A 12,125-nucleotide genomic window follows, 5' to 3' on the forward strand; every position below is an offset into this window, starting at 1 on the left:
AAAAAACACACATAAAATTTGAATAAATCTTAAAACTTTGAAAACCTTCATTTCAACCCCTAAACCCAAGCCGGCGGCTGCCCTTTGCCTTTGACGAAGCTCCACTCAACCTCACCTCCCCCGGCGACCAAAACCCCTATGAAATCATTACTGATCAACGGTCGATTGACAAATTGATGTTTTATAACCCGCGAACCCTAGGATGAAAATCACAATCCCAGGCGATTTCGACGGCCAATCGACGATAAATACGAAGAATTATAATTAAGATGATGACAAGAACTACGGCGGCGACGGCGGTCGTGGCCAGAAAGGACGGCGATGGGGGGTTATTGTTAGGATTTGAGAATTTTAGGAATTTTGAGATTTTTTTTAATTAAAAAGAAATAAACGTTTTTTATAAATATAATAATATTTTTATTATTTTAAAAAAAATAATTTTCAAAATTATGAGATTGTGACATATGTCGCTTAACAAAAAAAACTAACAGTCCATCACGACTTGACTCATTTTGAATAACAGAATAAAACATTAGGCATTAAACTGGAACAAAATAAATGTTCGACATTAAACTGAAAAAATAGGCATAGATTAGACACATTTTGTATACTAAAGCTTTTTTTTTATGTATGAATTGAAAAGAATTTCTTTCCATAATTCTCACGTTTGTCTTTTTCAACAGATGAAGCACCTCATGACTGGTCAGAAAAGCAAAGTTGACATCACATGGGAAACAAGTTAAGAGATGATGGATGATGTAATTGTTTTATGCAGCATCTTTTAATCACATATCACTGAATTTCATGGCAGAAAATGGAGGGGGGGAAACACTTCTATTCATGTTTCCAGGCATACAATATCAAAGAAAAACCAAGACTCTGTGCTTGATGATCTCTAAACTTTTGAGAGTAAGACAATGTGAACACGGACGGATCAAAACCCGGCTGGTTTCCGCACAATTTATCAGCAGAGAGGCAAGTTTGGAACATGAAAACAGCATTCCCCGTAGCATTGCCGAATAGCCAATTGTGCACATCCCAAAACACTTCCACCGCTTCTCCATCGACTAAAATGGTATGATTGCCGCGGAACTTCCACTTGAGTCGCTTCACATTCATCACCGTCTTACTGTCGATGCGTATCACAAGGCATGGATCCTTAAGATCCACCGTGTCGCATTCGATCGTAACATCGTGCGTCCGTCCCTTATCGCGAAACTGTTCCTTGGCGTAGTAAAACTTCTTCCCAACAATGTGCTCTCTCTTTGCAAAAAAAAAACAGCAGCGGTATCGGAATCGAGACGAGCTCCACCGGCGTAGACTTTCTTGATTGCTTCCTTCTTCAAATCCCCAAGAAGGAACACCATTTCTTGTTCAAACGCAACGGCCAAGAAATACCCTTCGATCGGCTCCGGGCCGGCACCGAATCTAGCATTAGACAAGTCCCAACAGATATCGATTTTACCACAATCAACCTCCAAATTCTTTGACCCTTTTCTTTTGGTGAACAACCATGGCTTTATATCAACTTTGCATAAACAATGATTGGTTGAATCATCGATCACAATACTAAGGCCTTGACCCATCAGATTCTTGGTCCATGTAACAGTAATCAAGCATAAACGACGGTGTAATCTGCACTGATAAACACAAGTAACGAAGTTCTGGGAAGCTTTAGCTGCACTCGATGAAGACGATGAATCAGCAACTTGAACACCGTTTTCACCGAAACAAGAAGGAAAGTCCCTCATTATTTTCTTCTTCTTTGGTATCCTTTTGCTAACCAAAAATGAACAAAATCGACAGTAAAAACAGTCCTACCTTGGATAAATGATGAACTCAAAAACCCATTTCTCAAAAGGCTTCAGCTTGATCTGAGGTATCTGGTTTTGGACAAGTTTTAAAGGGAGGGCCAGGAAAAAATATATACATGGAAAAGAAATTTGGATGAAAACTAGCAAAACGCTGGGTTTTTTAACTTAAAAGAAAAGAGAAGCTGAAAAGGGTATTTCTTAATCTGTATGTTTCATTCATGTACATTCACTGTATATGTACTATAAAAGCTTAAAAGAACAACAACAACAACAACAAAACCCAATTCTCATATGCAATGGGGTAAGGGGAGGTAGGATAGTAGGCTGCCTCCAACGCCAGGTTGAGAGTAGCTTCCGTGGAAGACCTCCGGCAGTCAGAAAATAAAAAATATAGATAAAAATGCAATGCATGTATAAATAAAGACATAAATACATAGTTGAACAGTATTCATATGTAGTCATTAATATCCTATGCGCGTCTTTAATGGGAAGTAATCCCTGCAAATAAAACCCTGCGAAAAAATCTCTGCATATAGACAGTAACGTTAGACCTGGCTAAATTTAAAAGAGGAAACATGAAGAGAATGATACACAGAAGCCAACGATAGCAAGTCCAGTTCTAAGCCTTCATAAATACCAATAACAGAAACGTATAAAAAGTAGAAGTCATGGAAATTACTACAAAGGCATTAAAAGAAGACAGAGATGATACACCCTAATGATGTGACCCACACTACTCGATTACCCTAGTCTTAAGTCTCCATACTTTCCTATCAGAGGACATGTCCTTGGTAAGGGCTAAATCCATCAAATCAGATCTCAAGCAGTCTTCCCACTTCCGCCTTGGCCGTCCTCTCCTTCTGGCACCGTCGACTGTAATCGACTCTACCTTCCTGACCGCATCCGACGGTAGTCGCCTAAGGACATGCCCAAACCACCGTAGTCTTCCCTCCCTCAATTTTTCGGAAATAGACACCACCCCCAAGGACATCCTAATAGCAGAGTTTGTTGTCATATCCCACAGAGTCCTACCATATGTCCATCGAAGCATTCTCATTTCTGCGGCCTCTATCCTCCTTACGTGATCCTTCTTGATTGCCCAACATTCTGATCCATACAACAGCGCTGGTCTTATTGTCATTCTATAAAATTTTCCCTTGAGTTTTAGAGGCACCTTCTTGTCACACAAAACTCCAGTAGCGACCTTCCACTTTAGCCATCCCACCTTTATACGGTGCGTAACGTCATCATCTACACCCTCATCTTTATGTATCATAGACCCTAGGTACTTGAAACAATCCTTTGAGGGGAGAAAGTGTCCTTCTATGCATACTTCTACATCTTCATCGTTTTGGTTCCCACTAAAGTTTGAACATAAATACTCTGTCTTTTCAATATTGATCCTTAGACCTTTTTATTCCAAATTAGTCTTCCAGGTAGCCAGTCTACTATTCAAATCATATTTTGTTTCAGCAACTAGGACAATGTCGTCAGCGAAAAGCATACACCATGGTACACCGGCTGGTGTCGCACAAAAGATGTCATCCATAACCAAGGTGAAGATGTAAGGGCTAAGGGCCGACCCCTGGTGGAGTCCGATTTCCACCTGAAATGCCTCGGTATCTCCAACTGTAGTCCTGACGAATGTAGTAGATCTACAGTACATATCACGAATCGCCTGGATATAAGCAGTTAGGATCCGTCTCGTTTCCAAAGTCTTCCAGATCGTATCGCAGGGAACACTATCATAAGCCTTCTCAAGGTCAATGAACGCCATGTGAAGATCTCTAGAATTTTCCCTATATTTCTCTATAAGCCATCGAAGTAGATGAATCGCCTCTGTGGTAGACCTGCCTGGCATAAAGCCAAATTGGTTTTCCGAAACCCTAGTAACTTGTCTCAGCCTTGCCTCTATCACCCTTTCCCATAGCTTCATGGTATGAATGAGTAGTTTAATACCTCTGTAGTTACCACAACGTTGGAGATCTCCTTTATTCTTATAGATTGGTATCACCGTAGACTCTCTCCACTCCTCTGGCAACTTGAAAGTCTCTAAAATAATATTAAAGATGTTGGTCAACCACTTAACTCCCTCTTCTCCTAGGGCCAACCACACAATAATAGGAATTTGATTAGGACCGATAGCTTTGTCCCTTCCCATCTTTCTAAGAGCCATTTTGACTTCCTCAAACCCAATCCTACTTGTAGGGCAGTCATTGGTCGTAGCATGATGGTCGACTGACCCATCCACGGTACTATCTCTACATGGAGAGGCACCGCCATTAAATAAGCCAAAGAAGTAACTACCCCAAACCCTCTTAATATCATGATCTTTCGCTAAAAGAACATCATTGTTGTCCTTAATAAACCTAATGCTACCTAGGTCCTTTTTCCTATTCTCCCTAGATTTTGAAAGCCTGAAGATGCCGTTTTGTCCTTCATTGGTGTCTAATCTCTTGTACATTTCCTTGTATGCCTTATCATTTGCTTTAGCCACCGTTTTCTTGGTTTCCTGCTTTGCCTCCTTGTATCTTTGTTTAGCTGTCGATCTTTCTGCGTCGTCATTGCATTGTAGAAACTCCTTGAAGCAAGTTTGCTTTGTCTTCACCTTAGTTTGGACTTCGTCGTTCCACCACCATGATTCTTTATGTTCCTTGGGCTTCCCTATCGACAACCCCAGGGTGTTTTTGCCTACCTCTCTGATGGAATTTGCCATATTTTTCTATAACAAATCTGCATTATTTGAGTTTGTAGTTCCAAAACCTGTATTAGACAAAACCTTACTCCTAAATTCATCAGTTGTCGCTTCATGTAAGTTCTTCCAAAGGATCCTAGGTTTACCAAGTTTAGCCCTCCTATGAGTGCTCCGCCCGTGGGGTACGCAGAACACCAAAACCAACAATTTGTGTTGTGATGCACATGCCTCTTCAGGGAACACCTTACAGTCAATGCAAGCCCATTGATCCCGATTTCGAACCAGGATGTAGTCGATTTGGTTACAATGTCCCCCGCTATGAAACGTAATCAAGTTCACATCTCTCTTATTAAAGAATGAGTTAGTGACCACCAAATCGTGTGCAGCAGCAAATTCAAGCAACGTACTCCCCTCATCGTTCCTGCTACCATAACCGAAACCCCCATGAACACTGTCATACCCGTCGGTTGCACTACCTATATGGCCATTGAAGTCTCCCCTATGAAAACTCTTTGGTCCTCCGGAATGCTCCTAAGTACATCATCTAACTGATCCCAGAAGAAAAGTTTCTCCCCCTCCCCTAGGCCAACGTGTGGGGCGTACACTGAATGCAAAAAACAATTCCAAAGTTAAAAACCCTAAATGCCAAACTTTATTTCTAAGAAATCTACATCATCATCCACGAGATCTTTTACTTTTGTATTAATTGTAGGGTAAACTACACGGGATACCACCAAACTATGCTCATAAATCAATCTTGCCACCGAACTATTTTTTGTCTCAATTCGACCACCAAACTTTTTAATTGCTTCAATCTGACCACTCTCCGTTAAAAAAAATGGAGAGTCCAACGTGGCTGTTATAAACTAACGGTGATATTTTTTAATTATAATTAATGCCAACTGAGTACACACGTGGAAAACCAATGGATTTTTTCAAACTAAACACATTCGCCTTCACCTCACTTTTGCATTACACTCGTTGAAAGAGTGAAAACACATTCGCCTTCATCAAAGAAAACCATTCGCCTTCAACCTCCTCGTATGAAAATCCTTCGCACTTTAGAGAGATTTCGTTTGAAAACCCATTCGCCTTCATCGCAGAAAACCCATTCGCCTTCAACCTCCTCGTCTGAAAATCCTTCGCACTTTAGAGAGATTTCGTCTGAAAACCCATTCGCCTTCATCGCAGAAAACTCATTCACTTTCAACCTCCTCATCTAAAAATCCTTCGCACTTTAGAGAGATTTCGAAAGATTTCGTCTGAAAACCCATTCGCCTTCATCGCAGAAAACCCATTCGCCTTCAACCTCCCCGTTTAACAATGGGTAGTAGATATCATCGTTAGGAAGAAGACTTAAAAGCGAGATATGGTAAGCGCTGAAAAAATGGGTCTTCTTCCGTTTAAAAAATATTTTTGAAGCTCCTCAAAATAAATTTGAAAACTCTTATTTTATTATGTTAAATTTGAAAACTTTCTTCTGTTAAAATGCTATATATGTTAGGGAGTTTATTTGGGTGTACTGCTTAATGTTAGTATAAATGGTTAGTATATATGTTAATATTTCTGCTTAACGAGATTGTATGAGTTTAGTGGGTTTACTGTTAGTATTAATGGTTTTCATGCTTACTGATTACACAAATAAGAATAGTATATATGAGATTATATGGCTTTTTCTTATGCTTACTGATTGCACAAATTGGTTTGATGTTAGTATACATGGGTTTACTGCTATATATACTTACTATTTTATAGAATACATGAGTTTATATGTAGTGATAGAATTATTTGCATGCATATATATGTTTTGCATGAAAACAATGAATGTGAGTACTGCATGTATATGTTCTGCATGTATATGTTGTGTATGAATATATGTGTTTAATGAATTTCAGCAAGTTGACTTTTGCATGAATATATGCAGTGCACATATGCAAACATGTAACTTTGCAATTTTTGTGGTCCCCACATGTTATGTGTTGCTATTAGTATAGTATTTTGAATGTGATCCCCACATGTTATGTGATAGAATCTATTATTTGAAAAGTTATTTTTTGTCTCTTTTGATATATTGTTAGTATATTCAGTTGTAGTTAAATATTCTTTAATTATTTGAATAATAATGAATTTTTTTCATTAACATATTTGAATTCTAAAAAAATTACAACTGTAGTACATCATGGTGGTTTTTTTGTTAAGAGGACAAGGCTGGAATACACTGGCATACTAGTGGACTACTTTGACAATTGTGATGCTGATGAGATGTCCATCTTTGAAATTATTGATATGATAACCAAATTAAAAATTAGTTATTCACTTAAGATATTTTGGCAAGTGTCAAACATTCCACTAGAGGTCAAACCACTCTTAACTGATAGTGATATCCTTGAAATGCTTAGGGTTTTACCTAGTGACCATAACATTCACATATATTTGGAATGCATTGAAAGACTTAATGAACATAATCAACATTGGTCTGAACATAATGAACCTGAAATCGATGAAGCAGAACCAGTTCAACAAGAAATTACTGAACCCGAAATTAATGAACCAGCTGAGCCAGAAATTAATGAACCAGAACAAGCTGAGCCATAAATTAATGAACCTGAAATTAATGAATCAGAACCAGCTGAGCCAGAAATTAATGAACCTGAAATTGATGAACCAGAACCTGCTGAGGTGAGGATAGATTCTGAGTATGAAGCCCCACAGATAAGTAGTGATGAATCTGACTTTTCTGCTAGTGATAATGACTTTGAAAATTCATAAGTTGAATTACATGATTTGAATACTGGGGTGGAAAGTGATGGAATGAGGGTTTTTAGTGACTCTGAAAATGGAAATTTTGACTCATTATACAGTGCAGATGAGTTAGATGGTGATGGTTCACATAGGAATCCTAGACACCCTGAATTTAATATTGCCATAGATATTACAAACCCTAAATTAAAGGTTAGACTGATCTTTGCTAACAAGACAATATTAAGGGAGGCAATCAGAATGTATGCAATTAAAAATAGGTATAATGTGAAGTTTAGAAGAAATGACAACAGAAGAATCCAAGTAAGATGTAAGGCAGGTTGTCCTTGGGTTTTATGGGTCTCTCCACTTAACCCTAAAGATCCTAGTGATGGTACTTGGCAAATTAAGTCACTGAATGATGAACATACATGTCTTAGGGGGTTTGAAATCATAATATAACTGCTAATTGGATAGCAAAACAGTAGTTTCAATCATTCCATGTTGATCCCAATTATTCTGTTAAATCCCTTTAGCAAGATGTGTGTAATGATTATGACATCATGGTTTCTGCATCTAAGTGTTCTAGAGCTAAGTGCATAGCTCTTGAAAAGCTTCATGGTAACCATACAGAACAATACACCAAATTGTATGATTACCTAATAGGTACACAAATCTAGGCACAACCACTGTTTGTCATTTGGATGAGAGAGTTTTCAAGAGGGTTATATTTGTATGCAAGTAACGAATGATGGGTTCAAACTAGTGTGTATGTCGATTATATGTTTGGATGGGTGTCACCTAAAGGGGTTTTTTGGGGGTCATCTGCTAGCCGTTGTTGGAGTTAATGCAGATGACTCTATTTATCCATTAGCCTTTGCAGTTGTAGAGAGTGAGAATCAATCATCCTGGTTCTGGTTTTTAGAATTATTGGGTAATGATTTGGAGTTGAATAATTCTCACATATTGACATTCATGACTGATAGACAAAAGGTATTTATTCTCATAATTTTAAATTTTTGTTTAATTTAAATCAATCTAATATTGATTTCTATTGATTTCTAATCTTTTATTTTACTGTGTGTAGGGGCTGGTAGAAGCTGTAGCAGAATTGTTCCCCAATGCAGAACATAGAGTGTGAGACACTTATATTCAAATTTTAAGAGCAATGGTCATCACGAGGGGAAAGCATTGAAGGACCAACTGTGGATGGCTGCTAGGGCAACATATCTTAGGGAGTTTGAATATGCCATGGAAGGAATGAATGCATATATATTTTTGGTAAACTTGTTATTTTACATGTGTTCATGTTGATGAAGAGTATATTAAAATAAATTATTTCATGCAGCTTTTATCAGGGACAGCACACGAGTGGTTGTCAGAGAAGGATCCTAAACAGTGGTCAAAGTCACACTTCTCTTCCAGAGCCAAGTCAGACATGCTGTTAAACAATTTTTGTGAGTGTTTCAATAAGGTGAATATGACAAACCAATTCATAAAAGTTTTAAAAAATTGTTATTGTCGTAACCGGTTTTCGTCCGGGCATGAAATTTTACTTGGCGGGAAAAGTAATATGAATAAATTAATGATTTTGATTTTAAAAAATATTTTGGGAGTCGCCATCGGCCTTTTGGGTCAGGTAGGTCGAATACCTAAAAAATCATCTTTTAAAAGAGTTTTTAAGAAAACATCATTTAAAAGATAAACTAATCTGCGTTTTAACCAAAAATTTGTTCTTTTTAATAATAAAAAGAGATTCGTGGTCGGTTACGTTTAGGAAAGGATTAGCACCCCTACAACGCCCAAAATTGGTACTTTTTAATTATAAATTGTCTCTAATAATAGAATTTAAGAATTCAAATATATTTAATTTATAATTCTGTTATCACAAATTTATTACTATAATTTTTAAGAAAATCTATTAATTTATATATATTTATAAATAAAATATTTATTTATTTAGAAATATCAGAAAAGAACTTCTAAGTACCTTAAGACAGCTCTTTTCTTAAAAATAAATAAATATTAAAATAACATCTTTCTAAAAATAATTAAAATAAATTAATATATATATATATATATATAATTTATAAAAATATGATATTTATTTATTTAAGAATATCAGAAAATGACTTCTAGGTGCTTTAAGACAGCCCATTTCTTAAAATTAAAAAATAAATATTAAAATATGATTATTTTTCTTAAAAGTAATTTATATAAAATTAAAATTTTAAATAGGATTTTTATTTAATATATATATAAAATATAAAAATAAGTAAATAAATATTATTTATTATATATATTTATATGATACATAATAATAATCAATAATAATTAAATATATAAACATATAAAAATAAATAAATAACGACTAAAATAAATAAAAATAAATTTATATTATTAAAATATAAACGATAATAAAACTTGTAAAATAAATGAAAGTATTAAAATTAAGGACTAAATTATAACATATTAAAATTAAAAGCTCTAATTTAAAATATTATAAAAACTAAGTATTAACAATATGATTTATCTTATATTAATTATTTGGGATTGAATTAAAAATTAATAAAGTTACAGGGGCTAAATATATTATTTACCCTAAATTACATAATTACTGGAAAGGACTAAATACAATAAAATAAATTCAGGAACAAAATTAAAATGCTCTAAAACTTAATTTAGTGACTAAAATATAAGTCTATAAAATCAGGAGGATAATGCGTATGGTTTTCCCATCCGGAAAATTACACAGAGGCCCTCACCAAAACTACGTCGTTTTGGTAAGGGTATAAATAGGCCAAAATAGGCCTAAATTATCATTTCTCTCCATTTGCTTCTCTCTCTTAGAGATAGAAGCTCTAGCTTCTCTCTAGAGCTCCCTCACCGGAGGAATACCGGTGACCGGAATTTTACAAAATTACCCAAAAAAAATCCTCTTTTATTTCTAAATCCGATTCCGGCTTCCTCTTGTTCTAAAAAACCCCAAACTCCATAGACCTAAGTTTTTACCTTCAGTTTTTGGTGGTTTTCCGGTGATTTGGATGCTCCGACGAAGGTAAGTTGCTCGGTATCTTCACTCTATTTTATTATTATTTTTGTTTGATTGCTCTGCCCCCTCTCCTTTGCTTCATTGATGGAGGCTTTTTATAGGCTTTTTCGTACACCCTTTGGACCGGTTAAAGAAGGATAACCCGGTGAGTCACTGGCCAAAGGAGGTGATGGAAGCCACTGGAACTGGGACATGGAGGGGCTGCTGTCCCAGCTTGCTGGAGGTCGTTTGTAGCTGCAACGTGGAGAGGCAGCTGTCGTTGGTTGCTGGATAGGGAAGGTAAAAATGGTGATTACAACTGCCCCTCTTTGCTCGTTGTTGTGGAACAGGAATGGAGCAAAGACAAAAAGCACCATTTTTAGCTTGAATTGTCCAAACTTTTGAGCTATAAGTTCTTCGTATTATGAACTCTTCTGCTGGGAATGACGATCCACCTCCTTCTGTGATGGATTTGACAAAAGGTTAAATAATGTTGATATATTTCTCTCTATGACGAGTCGAACAAAAGGTTGAATAAGTTCTTCCCATTATGCACTTCTTCTTCTTCTTCAGATGAGTTCTTCTCATTATGAACTTCTTCTGGAAATGATGATCCTTAAAAGAGGTGTTGATTCAACTTCATATGTGATGAATTAAGATAAGGCGGAACAAGTTCTTCTCATTATGAACTTCTTCTTCCTCTCAAGATAAGTTCTTCTCATTATGAACTTATTCTTCTTCTTTAGATGAGTTCTTCTCATTATGAATTTCTTCTTCCTTCTTCAGATGAGTTTTTCTCATTATGAACTCTTCCACTGGGGATGACAATTCATCTCCTTCTGTGATATAATCTAGCAAAAAGTTTGAACAAGTTCTTCTAATTATGAACTTCTTCTTCGTCAGATGAGTTTTTCTCATTATGAACTTCTTATGGAAATGCTGATCCTTGAAGGAGGTGTCATTGATTCAACTTTATATGTGATAAATTAAGGCAATGTTGAACAAATTCTTCTCATTATGAATTTCTTCTCCTTCTTCTGATGAGTTCTTCTCATTATGAACATTTCTGGAAATGTTGATGTTGATCTATCTCCTTCTGTGATAAAGTCAAACAAAAGGTTGAACAAGCTCTTCTCATTATGAACTTCTTCTTCCTTCTTCAGATGAGTTCTTCTCATTATGAACTTTCTCTTGAAAAATTGATGCTGATCTATCTCCTTCTGTGATAGAGTCATGCAAAAGGTTGAACAAGCTCTTCTCATTATGAACTTTTTCTGAAAATGTTGATTCATCGAGTGATGAATTCGAGCAAAAGGTTGAACAAGTTCTTCTCATTATGAACTTCTTTTTCCTTCTTCAGATGAGTTCTTCTCATTATGAACTCTACCTGGTAATGCTGATCCATCGAATGATGAATTCTAGCAAAAAGTTGAATAAGTTCTTCTCATTATGAACTTATTCTTCCTTCTTCAGATGAGTTCTTCTTATTATGAACTCTACCTGGCAATGCTAATCCATCGAATGATGAATTCGAGCAAAAAGTTGAACAAGTTCTTCTCATTATGAACTTATTCTTCCTTCTTCAGATGAGTTCTTCTCATTATGAACTCCTTCTGGAAATGTTGATGCTGATCTATCTCTTTCTGCGATAGAGTCGAGCAAAAGGTTGAACAAGTTCTTCTCATTATGAACTTCTTCTTACTCTTCAGATGGGTTCTTCTCATTATGAACTCTTTCTTCTTTTTGTAAGGTATTTTTCTTCATGAATCTTCTTTGATCATATGAAAACCTGTAAAACTTCATGTTTGAATGCAATCAAATATAACAATGTAATGCATTTTCTATT

At 36.0% G+C, this 12,125-nt stretch overlaps 1 pseudogene; it reads right to left on the minus strand.

The window, feature by feature from the left end:
- Positions 1-817: 817 nt before the first annotated feature.
- Positions 818-1,943, minus strand: LOC120188863 (annotated as a pseudogene).
- Between the last annotated feature and the right edge of the window lie 10,182 nt (positions 1,944-12,125).

This window comes from Hibiscus syriacus, unplaced genomic scaffold (genome assembly GCF_006381635.1).
Source record: "Hibiscus syriacus cultivar Baekdansim isolate YM2019G1 unplaced genomic scaffold, ASM638163v2 tig00116951_pilon, whole genome shotgun sequence".
In the NCBI taxonomy this organism is placed as follows: Eukaryota; Viridiplantae; Streptophyta; class Magnoliopsida; order Malvales; family Malvaceae; genus Hibiscus; species Hibiscus syriacus.